The 18,770-nt window shown below is 42.7% G+C and overlaps 1 protein-coding gene across 3 annotated transcripts in view; it reads right to left on the bottom strand.

Moving 5' to 3' along the window:
- Window positions 1–18,770, bottom strand: part of IKZF2 (IKAROS family zinc finger 2) — a 114,781-nt gene that overhangs the window by 17,759 nt on the left and 78,252 nt on the right. The gene's annotated exons all lie outside the window — the stretch shown is intronic.

The raw sequence follows: 18,770 nt of genomic DNA, 5'->3' as shown, positions 1-18,770 counted from the left end.
TGTAGCCCACTTTTTGCTATCAAAAATCACACCTTTGCAACAAACAACTCTTGCAATGGAAAGACACCTAAGAAAGGTTACTCAAGTCCCAGACCTTTTTCCCAGCCCCATTTTCCCACCGCACACACCTCCCACCTGCCGGGTACTTCGCCCCATCCGTTTTTCACACTAACGCGCAGTATCAGCAGAAGGAAAAAGAGGCGGACTTGTTGGTCGCAAAGCAAATAAACAGATGACAAGACGGGAAAACAAACCAAACAGCTGAATCACACCCCAGCACCGCCTGTGTGTCACCAAGTCTCGTGGGAAAGAAACTTCTGAGACATTTTGCCCATGGCACGAACAGTTGCCTTCACAAAAACTAGCTGCCCCAGTGGCCTAATTCTGCTCCCAGCTGCGGGGAAACCCATTACGTGACCCAGAGGAGTTGTTCTTTCACTGAGACAACTTTGCCAAAATTACTACGGGAAGGTTGGAAAAAAAAAAAAAAGACAACAGAAAGTAACTTCAGTAACAGCACTGTTACATGCCAGAACTGAGCTGCCACCAGTAGTTCACAGAGACCGGATAATATTAAAATATATATAACATAAATATATATATATATATAAAAATAAAAGGACATATACAATTAAAATCAAGCCAGATGAATGCAAGACATAACTCCAATTTTAAAATTTCTTTTTTGTTTCACTCAACAGCATTATGAACAAATGGCAAATGCCTCTTAATACATGCAAAACCTGGCACCAGATTATCATAAAGTATATTCCTTTCATAGCATGTCATTTAGAAACCACAAGAATGGCCTAACCCAAGGCCAGAAAGCTAGCCAGAAGTGTATTTTGCCAAGCCGCGCTAATAAAGGTTTTTAATATAATTTAAACTTGTAGAACACGAACATTTATTCTCTAATAACAAAAGAGCTATTAAGTCAGTACTGCAAGTCTAGTAAAACACCATCGGCTGTGATTTTCAGAGCTGGCTGAGGGGTGGGGAAGGTCAAACTTCTTCCAGAGTTTTGAAAATCTTAGGTAAGAATTTTAGTTTCTGGCCAAAGAAATTGAGAACATCCTCTGTTGGATAATATGCATGTTTCTATTGGGTTTGTCCCAATATTGAAAGCTTTTCATGATCATTTACTTAACGAAATCCAATTGCAGCCAAAATGCACCATCACCACTGGGATGGGCAAATGCATGCTAGTCTGCGGGGAGGACACCTGTAGTCAACAAGAAGCCAGACAGAGGGCTCCTTGCGTTGGGGCTGAAGCCCCAAACATCAAAGACCCAGGGTCAGGGAAATTCTCTGGGGCCTCTGCAGGACTAGTACATACCACAGTGTGTGCCCCACATCACCTATATGATGGAAGATGAAAAAGCCTGAGCCTCCGGTATCAGAGCTGGTCAAAAAATTTCAAACATTTTTGTCTCAGAGAAAAAAGGGAATTAGTGAAATGAACACGTTTGCAGAAAGTTTCTGTTTTTCTCAAAAAGCATGTTTGTGTGTGCAGTTCAGTGACACAGCCAAGTTTTCCACCAGAGAAAAAAAAGCTGCTTTTAATAAGCATCCAAACCGTGGATTTATTTCTCTTTATTTAGAGAGCAGGCTTATCCTCAGGAAAGTATTGTCTCTTCAACTAAACAGTTGTTGTGGTCTTTATTTTATTTTGCTCACTAGCTTATGCTATTGCCATAACTGGCATTGGTACTGGGAATCTCAGTGGAGGCAGAGTCTGAGGCTCATTATCATTCCCAGAGTAATTGCCCTTGACATGAACGATCTGGATCAAGCCTCAGCTCTTAAACATAAACCAGCCACCTCATTCCGGAAGCACCTTTAGGAAAACATACTGGCAGCTCCCTAGGATGGAAAGACTTTTATCATCACCATTACAATGCTTCATCATGCATCTAGATGGTATCAATGCCTGCCAGTCTGATGCCTTTATTAGAAGCTAACTTGGTGTCTAATAAAAAAAATCCAATGCAATTGAAGGGATTGAGTTAACCAAGCTGAAGCAGGGCTGAATTAGCCCACCTGGTTTGGCTACACCAGGTTATCAAGCAACTTAGATAAACTGTAGGATGCAAGGGAAGAGGATGATTGCTTTCAGCTATTCCAGAGACAGCTACAATTAATTAAATATATTATCATTTAGCACGGAGAAACATATTCCCCTACAAGGTCACAGTACCAAAAATTGATTCAACAATCAAAAAAAAGTTGGTAGTACACCTCTTCAAATGGTTGCTCTCTGCATTGCAACAATTTCACAAACTATTCGCCCACAACAAGGCTGAGCTTTTCCAATGATGGTAACCTATCCAAATTCCATCAAATTTCAAGGTTCATAGAGATGATAAAAGCTAATGATAAAGGCACGATTTCTACATGCAATATGGGATTTGAGGAACGTAACTCCCCAAGGAAAGAAATACTCCAGCACACATGCTCCTTCCTCTAGGGAGAAGATAAGAGAACAAACAACATGTGACAAATGTTAGTCATGTTGCCTAATACACAGCTGGAAGCTGCTCAGACACAACCGTGAAGGACAAAGTTTGTGAGCTCCAGTTGAGTAGGATCAAATAAAACTCCCTTAGGTTCATTTCCAAATTCCGTCCCCCCTGCTCTACAGATGGAATCACATCATAGCCCCACACGTGTAAAATCTGATTTATACTATAAAATTACACAAAGTGACTGTGACTTGGGTTGCAGCACAATTGATCAGGTCAGGCCACAATGGAATCAGTTCTGATAGCACCAGTTTGTGTCACCAGCAATTCTCACAACGCATTTGGAAAGAGGTGTGGCTAGCCGAGGTAGCAATATGGTCTGGATTTTAGAAACTTTTGTCACTGTGACAAATGTCAAGTCATTGAAATAGCTGCAAATTTCCCCTCGTATTCTCAAAGTAACTAATGACAAAAAATATATATATATTTGTGGATGTGAACGTTGCCAGTGCCAGTGTACATTTTTCCATATTTCATACTACCCAATAGAAAGCTGTAAAAGTGCATTAGAGAATTCAATTCCGGTGATCTCCTCAACAGCATACTTTGTTCCACATAACAAACCACCGTAAGAAACCACATGACTGCCAAGAGACATTTCAGCCTTTGTCAAATACTGCATAGTAGGTAAATGTTAATAGTCAAAATTTGCCCCCAAAACACGTGGCTTGCTGTACTGGGCACAAGCAGTCTTGGTCTATAGGCCACTGACTTGAAGGCAAAGAGTTCAACAGTGCTATAGCCTACCAAAACCCTCTCCAAGCCCCCACTAAAGGCCACACCGTGGAGCCATTTCCACAGTGAAGCCACTCAAAGTTTGGCTCAGCTTGCTTGGTATGAAGCTGCCTTCTCCAAGATCCTCACTGAAGACCATGGTACATGGACACCATGTTCGGCATTGCATGTAATCACCACTGCCAAATGGTAGCGGCACTCAAGCAAAGGCAGTTTGGAAATCCCTGGTTTGGGGTAATTATTCCTTTATCACCTTTTCAGGGTAAGCAATCAGATAAAAAATTACCATCACTCATTCTCATAGAAATGACACAATACAGTGAATGCAAACAAGCCCAAAATCTTGAGAAATCTTCGATCTGTTGTTAAACTCGGAAAGACCAGGGCACTGGGCAAAACCCAGCGGCCATACCTATGAAACAGCTAACTTGACGAACGTAAAAAAACACTTTATATTTCTTACTGAAATGTCAGAATTTCCACGCATTTAAGCTCAGATTCATATAGATGACAATGTGGCACAGAAAACCCACAGTGGAGTCTCAGCCTCAAATGGAAAATATTATGACAGTCACAGTGAAAAAGACATTTAAGTTTGAAGTACAATTTTTACCATGAAACAGGTAAACCACTCATCGAAATTCACAGAGAAACGGAGTTTGCTTGTGAAATTAAAATGCTCATGTGGAGGGAGGAGGGGGAAGAGGAGGAGGACATAAAAGGCAAGGTGTTTCTGAGTTAGGAATACTTTGAGTCCTGTGGGTGAACTTTGATAGCTGAGAAGTCTGCGTGCAGTGACAATGAGATGGTGTAACTCTAAGGTCAATATTCAAGACAGAAAGCAGACTTGGGCCTAGGGAAACTTCTTTAAAGTCATAAAAAAGGTCAGTGAAAGAGAAAGAGCCCGTAAGGCATTCACACAGCATTTTGTTCTCAAAAGAGTTGGGAGTGCATAGCAGAATATAAAGTAAGTCAAAGGGAAATAACAAGGCATCCCAGGTAATACCTTGCCATAAGCATATAACATAAGAAAGGCCTACAGAACAGGTTAAGAGCAACGATACACTTCACTGAGCTAAAATCCTGCCTCCATTAAGACCAATGACAAAAGATGCACTGGTTTCAGCGGTCAGGATTAACTACTCCCACGTTTCCCTATTTCAGGTACCATGTTCTCCTCTGCAGCAGCGCAGAGCAGAACTCCTTCCCATCCACCTGCCCATGCCCCGAGTCCCTGCAACGGCTCAACCGCTAATGCGACCAGCTCACACAGAAAAGGGCATTACTACGGCTGTGTGACGTACGTCAGCCCAATCCAAGGACTAGAGACTTTGCACTGAGCTTTGTACCAGACTTTTATTGTTTTTGCGTTATTGCCCCATCAGGGACTTGGAAGGGAAGCCAGCCAAGATTCCTGAACTAAGTGGCCATCTGACGTAGCTACTTTCGGTTTGAGGAAGTCCCTCTGATAGCAGCGCACCGAGCGTGACTTATTTCTGTAAAATCTGAACTCCCACTCAGCCCCTAGCACCCCAGAGCTGGAAGAAACCCCAGTACTCTCCCATTGAAGCTTTCTGAAGCAGCACTGAAGAAGTTAAAATGTTCTTTTGGGCTGATACTTACACCTATCAGTGAGGTTGCAGAATTACCAGTCACGACCGTAACCAGTATTAATTCATTATTTCTTCTTTCTTCCCTAAAACTGGAAGATGCCTGGGAGAGGGGAGCTGTTCTGCAGTTACACAGTGCCTACCACAAAGCAGCCCTTTGCCTTCAACGGGACTTACCACAGTAAGATCAGTTTTAACACAGAGGTAGGAAATACGATTAAGGCACTGGGTTGGGACTAAAGAGCGTGGGGTTCAACTCTTAGTTACACTACAAATTTTGTGACTGCAGGCAAGTTATTCTGATTTTCTGTGCTTCAATTATTCATACATATGATTAAGGTAATAATTCCCTTCTTCACAGCATGTAAATGAATTCATGCACTTTGTGAGATGCACAGAGGCTAATTTGGTGAAGCTCACACAAGTAGGCAGACACAGAAAAATATGGCCCGTATCTCTACTGAGAAATTAAAGACTTAATAATACACTGTGATTTTATTAGATATGGGAGTGAACACTAAAGAGCGGGAGGAGATATTTAGGATGGCACAGAGTAGACAATCAAGCAGGAATAAGAAAATCAAATCAGAAAAAAAAAATAGGTGGCAATTGAGGCAATTTGCAGGCATGGTGCCCTTTAAGGCCATGAAACGGTCAGCCCAGGGAACCATAAAATGCCCCTGAGCTTGGTGACATTTAACACCACACAGGACAAAAACACCAGAGTGTGCAATAGTCACAAAAAGGTGGATATAATAGCTGCTACGGTCCTTCCCACCTCCAGCTTCCCCGAGCCAAGGAAGCAATCGTCAGAGCCAGGGAGGGCCGAGGCAGCGCTGAGGTTTCAGCAGGAGGGCTGAGGCTGCAGAGAGGCGACACACGGTCCCTCGGGTTCGCTCCTGTAATTAAACAGCACACTTTGGCTTTTCTAGAGCTGCCTAGCTCAAAGTTTCACACACAAAAATATTTACATGAATAATAGACCCCTGAACGAATTAATCACAAAAAAAATTAAAGTGAGACCTAAGCCCATGCTGCCTCTGAGCAGCACGTAGCTTTGCAAAGGAAAACTGCCTCCCACTCCGATGCTGTATCTCGCTGCTGTGCTTAATGACTGTAAATGTGTTCATTGAAATTCATGGGGGCTCTTTGATTTGTTGCCTTTTTTTTTTTTGCCTGGGAGGTTACACACACACACGCAATAATCGGCATATACTGGAGCTCAGAAATAACAGCAAGTCCTGCAGCTAACCGAAGATTGTCCAAGATGACCGGCATGCAGAAGTCACAACATGTAAACATCTAAAACAAGGCTCCAGGCTGCTAGAGTACACAAACACACAACTTCCAACACACAGTGTCAAGTACCTCCACTTCTGAGCGCTCAACCTGCGTCATCTTAAAGCAATCTGATTTTCAAAAAGAACCAAATCTCTAACAACGTTACGAAAACTTTGCCTTAATCTTTTAATGCTTGCCAGTCCAAGCGGAAGCAGCAGTACCTGGGGTACGTTTCATGGGATGCAGATACAGTTCTGGACCTCATGGAGTTCTGATGTCTCCATTCTACAAGCACTTTTTAGATTATCATACTTTGGGCCAAGTATTAGGGTTCACGAGGTAATGTGATAAAGGACGGGTTCACTAGATCGTGCGGTAGAGAAGACCATACAGCTAGATCTGTGCTTAAAAAGGTTTCTGGACACTCTGGACACCTCAAAATGTTCAAAAACCAAAATGCAGCACTACAACAGGAGAAGCCTATATACATGCCATTAAGCAACTAGTACTTTCTTGATTTGGAGCTTGAAATACAGCAATTGATTCACTTCATGACCTCATGGCCCAATGCCTCTTAGTAAAGATTATTATCAATTGCCTATTGATATATATGTGGCTATTCAACATTTTGCGAGCCTCCCAGCAAATGAAAAATGGCTTGCCCTGACTTTTTGCACAGCGGCAGTCAAGGATAAGTTATTTCTGTGGACAACTATCACGTACCCTTACACTGGCCCTGTGCAGGTAGCACTGAAACACCACTAGATGCTCGTGGTACATCAGCACACAGTAAAACAATGGTAAAACATTGCACCTACACGCCCTTTGTTTTCTAGGCATGCCTGCCTTTTTTATAAATATCTCCAGGGCACAAACCAGCAGCCTGACACCTGCATCTACCTGCCAGTTGTTTACAGTATTGTAAAATAAGCGGCTAGCAGTGAAATACTGTACTAGTGTTCAGTCCTCCCTTGATCTTCTGCAGCAAGCAGTATTAAACATCAGAATATATATAAACTCCGAAGACTTTACCCGTGCTACATTTTGGCTAGAACAGACTTCAAAAGCATGCACACACACATGCGGAAAACAAGTAAATACACTAGTCAGGACAAACTTTCAAGCATCTCTACCTTCTCTACATATAAAAGCACAGGCCAGAATCTGGTGTAAATCAGTAAACATTAGCGCTCGTGTACAACAGGCTAAGGGGTTGGGGTCCTTATTTGTATCTTCAAGGCCGTTCTGTCTGCAGCCTTTTATTACTTTAGTAGTTCATTACAATTTATCTTGCAGCTTCTGGTGGCTTTGTTATTTAATCTGATTCATCAGATTGTGTTTATTTATTAACTGATCTACAGGATTTTACAGATAAAACAATGTTCCAATCTGCCACAAGGGTTATAAATAAGTAGGTGGCGTTTTTGTGCCAGAGGTTTAAGAAACAAACAAACAAACAAACAAACAAACAAACAAACAAACAAACTCCTGTTTCATTGGCACAGTCACGGAATTACTGAAATCATAGAATCATTAAGGTTGGAAAGGACCTCTGAGATCATCAAGTCCAACCTGTTAACCTAACTGCCTGGTCCACCTCTAAACCATCTCCCTAACCATCCAGATACTTGCAGGGCTCCTGCCACACTCTTGCAGCACCCATTAAACAATTAAAAACAGGAAAGCAAGAATCTTACACCCCATTTTCTTTCTTTGCAGCACAGAAGACAAACAGTTCACTTTGTAGGTTTGTATGCCATATCTATGTATGTGTGAAAACTGAAGAAAAATGTACGTGTCTATGTGAAACCATGCAAATAAATTACGTAGTAAATCAAGGAAAACACAGATAAAGGACACTAACATTGTATTTAGTACTGAAAAAGATGAAATCCACGGATACTTGCTCCAATTCTGTGTCTCAAGAAACATATATTACAACAGATAGAAGCTCTCCTCATGTATTTCTCTTGGCTTACCTTTATTTCCTTCAATATAAGAGCTTCAAAGCTGGCCAATGGCACTCAACACTCATTTTTATTTTATATTAATGGCAACAGAGCTCTCAGATCCCCCCATATATATCTGAAAATCTCAAGTGCAAATGTTCTGCACTTGTGCTGTGAGGCCACTGAGCCAGGCGCACTGTCCTTATCCCATACCAACATGTCCCACTTCTCCAGGCACCCCGGCACTGGTGAGGTTCCCAGGGATTTTACACCAACTCTGAAATGGTTAAATACTATTAAAAAGGGACTCTGTTTAAATAGCACTGTAGTGGTGAGATAAACTAACAAAACCCAGGAAGTCCACAAAAAAACTGGGTGTTTTATCACCTGGCCAGCTTCAAAATTGCTTAAAGGCAGCCAGATTTACGGCAACATACTTTCAAAGGGGGAGAGGCCCTGCAATGAATATGACAGAGGTGACTTCAGAAAGGAGCCTCCTCCCTGAAATGCCTCCGCACTATCTGGATGTGGGTGGGAACCAGCTTAAGATGGAGGTTAAACCTTAACTGTATGTACTGGCTCTGTACTTTCCACTCCGCTTCAGACCTTTAACATTATATTGAAGTCGACTTGGTAAGTGAAGCGTTAATTGGTTCACACGACAACCCTTCCAAAATACGCTTGTTGGCTTCTCTTCATTTTAATCCTGCTCCTGGGACACAGCGAGTAGGAAAAATGAAAACAAGTTTAGGTTGGCCTGTTGTTCTTCTCTGCCCTGTCCTGTCCGCTCCCTGTCAGTGCCACAGCTCAGCAGGAATTTAAGGAGGTGACTGGAGATCCACACGTCATCACAAACTGAGCTCCGCAGTGACCGACTGCAGGCGGAGAGGAACAGCTCACACATGCAGTGCAGGGTGTGGGTACCTCAGTGCAGATCAGGAATGCTGCTGGACAAACACTCCCTTGAGAAGTACTTCTGTTTGTTTTGGGTTTTTTTTTCCCCCCTCTTTGGATAAAACAAGTGTAGATGTTGGGCCAGATTTGTAGGTAGTATCAATGGAAGTAATACCCTGAAGTCAATTTACATCAGCTGCTTACAGTTTACATTTATTTATCTATATTATATTTATATTTATTCCAAGTACTGTCCCTTTGCATATCTTGCAGAAGCCCTTTAGCATTATAAAGCCAACAGAATCTATGAGTTATTTGAAGCAAGCAGTGCCAAACATGGTGTTACCAGTTACATTATACTGTATAAACAAAGGGAGACAGACGGAATACATGACATTTAACTTTCACTATAGCACTAGATAGCTTTCTTCTGCATAAAACCACTGAACAAGCCCTTAACTCTAGCTCATTTCTTCTTATCCTGTGGCATTGAGTTCCACCGTTCCACCTAAAGACTCCTGCACGAGAAAAAGCATTTCTTTCAGCACCTGACACCTTTCAATTTTATGTCTCATATTAGGAGATAGGAAGAATGTGCTCCAGTTCCCTTTTACATAAGTAAGTTTTCCCTTTTCTTGTCACTGTCAGAAACAAAGTTTTGGAAACAGACTACTAACAGCAAGCTGTCATGCAGGTAACAGCAACATGGGAAGAGTAATACTGACAGCTCCTCTTCTTTTCCCAACCACTGAAGTTGGCAGTTTTCGCTTATTTTGATCAAGGCCAGCAATGAAGGGAACCTTGCTTCCAAAAACAGGTCAGACTGTGAAAATAATGGGCTCCTTTGGGACATGAAAATTTTTATTCATACTTTCCTTACTGCCCAAGAACCACTGTGGCCCATGCCTTTGTGTTACCCTCGTAAAGATCTGCTGTTCAAGCACGTGGTTTTGTCATGTCTTACACAGATGTCAAATGAGGGCAAACAGAAAAAGAGCTGACTGACTCCTTTCACCTACGCAGTTTTTGTGTCTCCTCCTGTTGCTCTCTGCCTGACAACATATGTATTTACCACCAGTGTTACAGAGGAGCTTGAAATAAGGGTGGGACTTTTCTCAAGCAGACAGTGCTGAGCCGAGCTGTGCTGGATACTTTGGAAAACCTCATATGCTAAAGGCTCCTCCAGGACGAGGCTTTTTGGGCCAGCCCGCTGCTCCCAAATGCTCTTCCCAACACCCAGAGCATTTAATCCAGCTTCATCAAGACAAATGAATCTGCTGCCACCAGGGCTGGACAGATGCCTCCTTTCCCCATCACGCTCGTCACCAACACTTGTGATCTTCACTGCTCCACATTCAAAGCTAGCCATAGTATTTGGCAAGGGAAGTCAGGACCATTTTGTATGAAAGCAAATTCTTAGCACAATAAAAATTAACAGTAAAGATATCTTTTAAAGGATGATAGGATCCTTTAACTCTCTGAGAGATGAATCTGGGATACTGAACTGCTTCTGTTCTAGCGCAAACCTCTACATCGAATGTCTCTAACATATAGCTACAATAATCTTCTCTGGGTAATAAAATTCAGCGATTCCTGTTAGCCTCAATATCTTTCCTAGACGTATTTTTTTTTTTGTAACACAAAAAATAAATAACAACAGTTCCAGAGCACTTCCTAAAACCCAGGATTTTTTAGGTTTGCTCAGTGGAGAGAATGAGAAGGGAGGGAGGGAGGAAAGATTTGGGGTTTCAGGATGTTTCTTTTTTGGTGCAATTAGTTTTGCACTACAAGCCCTGGATAGACTCAGAAACTGTTATAGTGGCTGAAAGGGAGGCAGACAAAATGAAAGGAAATTAAATATGGGTGTGAAATTAAACCAAAAGGAAGAAAAAGAAGAGAAGGAAAGAAAAAGCTTGGGCTGAAAGACAGAAAAGCCAGAGAACACAAAACAGAGCTCTCAACATCCAGAACCACTTCAAAAAGGTTTCCTGTAAAAACAGGGAATTTAGGAAACTCTGAACGTACTTAACTGCATTCCTTGATGGAAAAAAAAACCAAACAAAAATTCATACTAAAGGGTCCACTAGGCTATTAAAAAGAGGTGATTTCTCCGAGAGGTCTGAATCAAGAGTGAAAGAGTGTAAAACTTCTCATTTCTCAGTACCTGGGAGAAGAAAAATCTCTTTTTCTCATTTTCTTACATCTATTTTTTTTTTCTTTGTGTGTGGAGAATCTTGTAACTGAGTCAGCAGACAGGGATTTAGGACATCTGGGTTCATTCCTAACTGCGACACTGATGTCTTGAATACCTTTCACAAGTCCCTTTTTGTCTGTACTCTAGGTTCATCCTCTGCAGAAGGTGGTTGGGCAGTAAACCTTGCTGTCTTCTTGTCTTGGGCTTGAACAATCTAAGAAATGACTGTCTCTCACTATAAGTTATATATTACCTGACACAAAATGGTCCTTCCCCTTCTTTTCACCAATGGTGCGATCCTATGCAAGGGACTATACACCAGCCAGGCCATACTCATCCTGGACTTTATGCTGATCAAAGCAGAAATCTCATGCATCTCAATGAAAACTGTACTTGCAGTCTCCTGAAGCTGGCTCATCATTAGCCCTTGGGACAAACTCATTGCTTGTAAAAGACTAATGATATGAACATAATGGATACATTTTTCACAATATAGCTAACGTGGACATTTTACTGTGGCACATAAAAGTCAAACAGAGCACTTTTCCTGGTGGATGATCTATTCTTTGAAGCTGAACAGCTTCATTCCAACAAAACATGCCAAAAATCCATCCTTTGATGCTGCTCAATGGAAATGCAGCTATGGATATTGAGACAGACCTGATCCTACAGCATTACCAACACCTGCAGTTTCACCTAAGTCAGATACGATACTATGCTTTCCTTCATCTCCAGCTCCTGGAGTCAGGTGACCAAAGGGAAAAGTTAGCTTGCATGTTTTCTCACTCCCTCCCCACTCATGAAATAAATATCATAAGGTAAATAAAAAGGCCAATTTATCCCTTTCACCCTCCTCATTTGTAAGTGTCTATGATCTGGGGGATCCAGATTAATGATTTTTTAATTCCTGGGGTTAGAAACACATCAATAATGTACACTCTGAGAGGAATCATGCCAATATCAATGGAGTTTCTTCAGGTTAGTAAAACTACAATTGATATCAAAAGCTCAGTCATTTTGTTTGAAAACACTTCCGGAAACACCTATCTTCCTACTGCAAATTTTCCACTCTCCTGTGGTTTTAAAATCCAGTGGGGTTAAGATGGCTTTTCTCCCTAAATGTGCTCTTACTTATGCCTTAAATAATTTCCCTATTCCATCCTGGTGTTTTATAGGAAGAAAACTAACGTTATATGTGAATCACAGAATAAAGTGCCTCCTACAAAAGACATCACTCTATTAGGAACATATTTTAAGTGGCTCATTCACTATGCATTTAATTTTCATTTACAGTATGCGCTCTATACCCAGTACTCTGCCTGTTATCAGTTTTTGTTTTCATAACCTATTCCTGACACCTAACAAGAACTGGGAGTGCTGCTCCAGGATTTGGCAAGAAGGAACAGGTTGTGGATGAGCAGGTTTCTCTGACTCACCTACACGGATCAACAAGGAAAAATAAAAGGGAGAGGGTGGAGATTGCAAACGGGGAGGGGGGGGCGGGAGGAAGAAAGAGAGAGAGGGAGAGAGAGAAGTGATATGTTCCTTTGGATGCAGCGTGTAATGCAGCTGGCAGACTGCCTGCTCGTGGTGCCACAGAGTTCCAGACATGCCAGTCCAGCTGACTCAGCTCTTCGGAAGAAGGAAGGGAAGGGAGAAATTTCACAAACGTTTCTGATATCTGAGGGATGGAGATCGCTAGGCTCTCCTTGAGGATCTTCGAACCTGTCTTTCACACCAGGGACTCAAGTGGTGTCCCCAGAGAGGTATTAGAGAGAGACACTGACTCGATTACCTTGTACAGATCTGCTTATGCTCGTATCAAATCATGCCTCTGTGGTTGTTGTAAAATTCAGCAGCACAGCTTCATCCCACAAACCAGAAATGTCAGGCCTTTCCTAGCCAAGGCTAGCTGCTCTCAGACAAGCCACTGTCTCCAAGGAGACGAACAAAATGCATGCACATGAAGGGTATCCGAGTGAGAGAGAGTCTATGGGCCATGTTGCTTTTCTATATAAAAATTTCATCATCAGATTCTCAGCAGTGTATCCTTTGCATGTGATTTATTTTCTAGGAAGAGCTTGAAGCCCTTAAATAGTATGGGCTCTGCCTACCTGCGAGACCAACTCTATCCCACGATACAGTATCGTGCCGTAGGCAGCTCAGAACAGCCCTGGTCCTGTTTGGCTGGGGGGAGACTCTGTGCTGTCCTAGACTCCACTCCAAACTGAAGAGGCAGGAGGAAGAAAGTACCTACTTCCCAGCAAAAGGAACAGAAACACAGGCTAACGCCCAGACTGTCAAAGCCCCTGATTCTTGCCAAAATCAAGCAGACCTCAGTGCTTTTGAAGATAAGAGCCATGGTGAACTGGCCCCAAAATCAGCACTAGGATGAGCTTGTCTTAATTTTCCGGTCAGGATCCTCGCCACGGGCCCTCGACCGTCTCAGAACACGTGAGAGCACTCATGCCTGTCTTGCTGGAAGGGAGGGAAAGCACATGTGCTTGGGGAGCACACTCCCCCATTCCTTAACACAGAGTAGCTGGCTCTCTGGGCAGGAGGAGTCTCAGGGCAGCAGCAGCATCCTGGGGAACTCTGTTGCTTTACATTGAAAATCCTACTGAATTACACTGCCCCACGATCCCTCACAGCGCTTCCCACAGAGGTACAGCAACTCTTGCATTTTTAATACAAAAAGAACGAACAACCTCTAAGTAGAGGGTTTTCTGAAAGCGAGTGCTTTGCAGCATACAGATAACTGTGTGGTTGGGGAGCGTCCCAGCCAGGTGCTCTTTGTCAAAGTTTCAATAGGCAGGGCCTCAACAGCATTTCTCCAGCTTCAGGAATGAAGATAGAGATCTTGACTCTCTGTTGCAAGGCACGGGAGGGAACTTGGGGCACCCTGTCTGAAATCAACGCAGCACAGTTATGCAAAACATGTGTGCAACTGGCATCTCTTGTGTAATCCTGGCTGTAATCAACCTCTCTAACCACTCCAGAAAGGAAGGAGGGGCAGAGGGTGGAGAAAGTTCACACTTAGATCAAATAAAAAATGGGAAAATATCCAGAGAGCTTGAGTCAGGTAAAAACACTCGCATGGTTTCCCTCTCATGGGAAACCTCCAGGACAAGTTTCCTTGAACTTCACGCAGGGTTATAAATAGGAGGAGAGTCACACAGAGTTCAGTACAGGTTCACTGTAAAAAAAACCTCAACATTCTAATTTTCCTTCTTGAGTGATATCCATCAATATCTTAGCTGTAAGCCAATTCATAATTACAGGTTGCTGAGAGCTTGGGAGAATATATCAGTAGCAGCTTTCTGCAGCTCTGCTATGGTGTGGTGTTAACTGGGTTATTTTATTCCCCTTTAGTTTCTCTTGGCTTCCTTTCCAGGTGGCAAAAATACCTCTCTTACACTTTAAGGCACTCATATATTATCAAAAATGTCAGTGGCGGTTCTCCATTTCGCACTGCCCCATAAAACAGCTCTGAGATAGCGATGAAAGATGGCCTCAAACCACTGTTTGATTCCAAGCTCAAACTTTCTCAACCTGAAAAGTTTCACAAACTCCTTCAAGAATTGACAAAGGCCAGCTCCAAATGCTGGATCTCCTTTCCTCAGAGGCAATATGCAAAAGCTTTTTGCCCTTGAAAATAATTTTCTCAGGGGAGAAAAAAAAAAAAAAAATACTGTTTTCCTCCTTAGAGCTGCTGTGGTATTTTGCTGCTCAAACAGAGTACGTGCAAGAAGTGGTCTTGGTTTTGCTGAGACGTGGCTTCGTCAAGTCAAAACCATGTTCTCATCTCAAGTGCACGAGAAATCTTTCAGTCACCTCTTGGATCTCTGTTCTGCAAAAACCACTGCAGCTACCTCAGAAGGCTGCCTCTGGAGCAGGAGGACTCCTGATGCAATGCACCATGTCCCTCAAGCTTATTCTAATGCAATGAGACACCCAGCTCCCAAAGACAGTCTGGAGCCTGGCCGTGCAATGCCTGTGTTTACAGCTGCACCTTAAATTCTGGTTTTGTACATACATATGCCAACTCGAGCATAAAAATATTGGATTTGTGAAACAATCCCTGATGACAAGGAAAACAAGGCCAAAAGAGGCCTCTATAGCTTGAACTTAAAGGAGCAAAGGACTATACGTCTTTAAATACCTAAGCTACTAGACCCTCACCTGCCAGCCTGTCCATAGTAGTTCTGGTGCAGAAAGACAAGTAATTCACATGAAGCTACCTTGGTGCTTAGGTACCTGAATTTGCAAATTGGGTCTCATAGGATTTTTTTTTCCTATTTCATTTTCCCATCACTGAAAAACGGATAACAACGAGGCAACAACACATACCCACTTCACACAGGCTTTGGGCTGATTAAATAGATAGGGTTCATAAAAGAAACACGACGCAAAAATTGCAGGCTAAGTAGTAAGTCCTTTAGCATTATTAATAATCACCTCACTATTGTGTCTAAGATAATCACGCTGGTATCAGGGTATAATACCTCAGTGGTTATGGTAACAATACAAAATTATTATTCCTTCCACTTCGTAATTATCTCATTTCACTATTGCACAAAGGCTAAGTAAAACTAAGGAGATAATATGCAATGCTATGCAGCAGGGGCACCAGCAGCACTGGAATACTCTGCTACATACTTACGTGACCTTCATTGCAGCAATATGCGTGTGCCTTGCAATCATTTCTGCATCCTGCACCATGACAAGGTTGAGAAGTGCTCTTACTGACAGGCAACTGAGGCAGAGACAAGGTTAAGGGGTCTGCATCTGTATTGGCCTGTGTTTCCAAAGCGCAAAACAACTTCATAATTTAGGTACCTCATAAATGAGTGAGTAAGAGTAGCAAAAAAATTCAAAATTAGTAATAAAAAAAAAGAGATGAGAAGACTGGAAGATAAAGACAGACTAGAACAGAATCAATGCCAGACGTATGACTACAGCCTACCACAGTGTAAACTGAGCACAGGAATTACTCACAGTCACACAAGACAATGTTAGGAAGAGCAATAATCCGCAGCAAAAGAAAGGATAGTTTAAGTTAAATATCAGGATGAGAGTCACAGCTATAAAAAGCAGATGGGAAGTGGAATTGTCTCCCTAGGGAGGCGACAGAAACACAGTCTCTCTGGATGTTTAAAAAACAGGTTAGGCGTGCTGTTTAGGACGACTGCTGCTCTATATGCAGAAGTCTTATCACATTCATCTGCTTTTTTGATGTCAGTGAAATCCCACATACAGTACTGTGAAATAAAAGCCCAGAGGAAAAAGAAAGTCAGTGTCTCGTTTGCTCCTCCAAAGCAGGATGGCTGGCTTAAGAACTGGCATCACCCAGCAATGGAGAATTTTCTGTTTTCTCTCCAAATAGCAACCCAGTAGGGCAGGACCAGGTGCTTCATTCTGGTTGTACATGGCCTGAGGCAACAAAAAGAGGGTCAGAATCTGGCTGATGATGCCAGGGTGTGAATTGCTAACGTGGCAGGGAGACAGAAAACACACAGAAAACTGGACGTCAGCAGTCCGATCCCAAACACACATTTCCATCTTGGCACAGGCATCCCATGAGGAAGAAAGGAACTGGTCCAAATTAATGAGGGATGATCCCATGTGAATCTTATACCATGCTGATGTTGTCTAAACAAGGACCTTGTTACTCCTAAGTACTGTGGTGCTATCTGACCTTCTGGATAAGGTGACAGCGGTCAGGAGGTCTGAAGAAAAGGGCAAAGGACATGCTGTCCCCTCCTTGTGAACACCTCGTTGCACTGCAGAACTGAAATCCGCCCTAGAGAACTTTCCCTCGCGGTGAAGCTGCAGTGTTGGGGCATTAGTACTCCATCTTCTTCCCCATTTTGGGGTGCAGGACTTCCTACCTTAACACAAAACTCTTCCTTACCAAGGATCCAGAGACAACCTGACACCAAACACACAATTCTGCCACCCTGTCTCATTAAGGAGAGGAAACTTGGATGATTAGGGAAAAGGAGGAGACTGTGCAACCTCCCTCCAGACCTGCTCTCCCCCTTCTCTCTGCTGAAGAAGGGAGGACTTGCTGGTAGACCTGCAGGTGGCAGAGACGTAGAACAGCCATGTTCCACTGAGAGATATAGCAGAAGGCACAAGACTCGTCTCACAGATACCACGATAAATCTTAGCACCTACTAATCTTGCTATGAACCGATATTTAGAACGAGGATACTCCCATGGTATTGGTGTCTCTCATTGCTAGCAGAGTGGGTGAGTCTGTCTCTATTCAGCCAATTAACAGGCAGCCCCCCCAAGCACTAAAGGAACAGGGCACCTCCTGCTCACACTGGGGCAACATGAGAAGCACGGAGCCACACAGAGTCTGTTCCCCTGTCATCTCAATCACATACCCCCGGGGGGGGGGGGAAGGGTAAAAAAAAAAAAAAAAAAAAAAAAAGCGAAAAAGCTGATACCCAGTCCTAAGAGAGAGATATATTACTGAGGCTGATACACAGCACATCTACCTTTGCTCGCCAGGACCACTTCTGTTTCTCTGTCTTATGTGTCGGAAACAGATCTCCTAGGTTGAACAGTCAAAGATTGATCCATAACTACCACAGATAAGAGGGAATCTTTATGGAATTTCAAGACTCTTGGAAGTCCAAGAAGCAAAATGTGAACACTTCTTGCTTTGGGTGGAATCGTATCTTTTCACAAGTTCCCCCGAAAACAAAGCCCAAATGTACTTTTTTTGGAAAGGTCATGATCCTACAGCATCTTTAAACCAAAGATGGTTTCTCAGTGATACTTATGCCCTGTAGACAAGGCTCAGCATGACCAAGCTTACACAGTGAGATAATTCTGAGGACATGAAAGATGATCTTTTCATATAGCTGATACTAATACTTGTCACAGTAGTGCTCTGGAGGTGAAGATGACCCCACCACTTCAAGGATCAGGTTCAGATGGGGCTTTAGTGAAGCATGGGATACAAGTTGGCTCTACAGAGGATTAAACTTCAAATAAGGATGCCTAGGGGATGAAAGACCTGGCATACCAAACTCCTACCCTTGTACACATCTTGATCTTACCTTCCAAAAATGCACATACAGACAATATGGAAAGCAGAATACCAGAGATTTTAGAGACTCTACAACACAAGAGTGAAGGCCTCTAGGTACTGGGTGTATTAATGAGAAAGCAGAGCTGCTGCAGCATTGTGTATATGCTAATAACAGTTTGGAACCTGGAGTCCGATAAGAAAAACACAAAATGATTTTGTGACGAGCTTAATTCCACTGAGTTTAACTGAAACAGTGTAAGAAAACCCGAGAGGAAGAGCAGCTCTGCCTGATTAAATAGAGCTCTAAGTATCAGATCAACAGAATAAATGCCCACCGGCTCATCACAACTGAGGGAAGATGCTGTTTGCTAACCTACTTGCTGAACTGGGATTTGCATGCAAAATATCCCCTCACCTCTTCACATACTTGCTTCATTTTTCACAGATAGTGTCCTACTTGTTCGCATTTAATTCCCCCCCCCCCCCCTTCAAAATGTGTTTGAGTCAGTCCAGCTCAGAGTGCAATGAGAATTTCAG

The sequence above is a fragment of the Nipponia nippon genome, unplaced genomic scaffold (assembly GCF_047370975.1).
Source record: "Nipponia nippon isolate SJK-2023a ecotype South Korea unplaced genomic scaffold, ASM4737097v1 scaffold_5, whole genome shotgun sequence".
Classification (NCBI taxonomy): domain Eukaryota; kingdom Metazoa; phylum Chordata; class Aves; order Pelecaniformes; family Threskiornithidae; genus Nipponia; species Nipponia nippon.
Note: the sequence above shows the minus strand (reverse complement) of the source record. Positions and strands in the feature narration are given on the sequence as shown.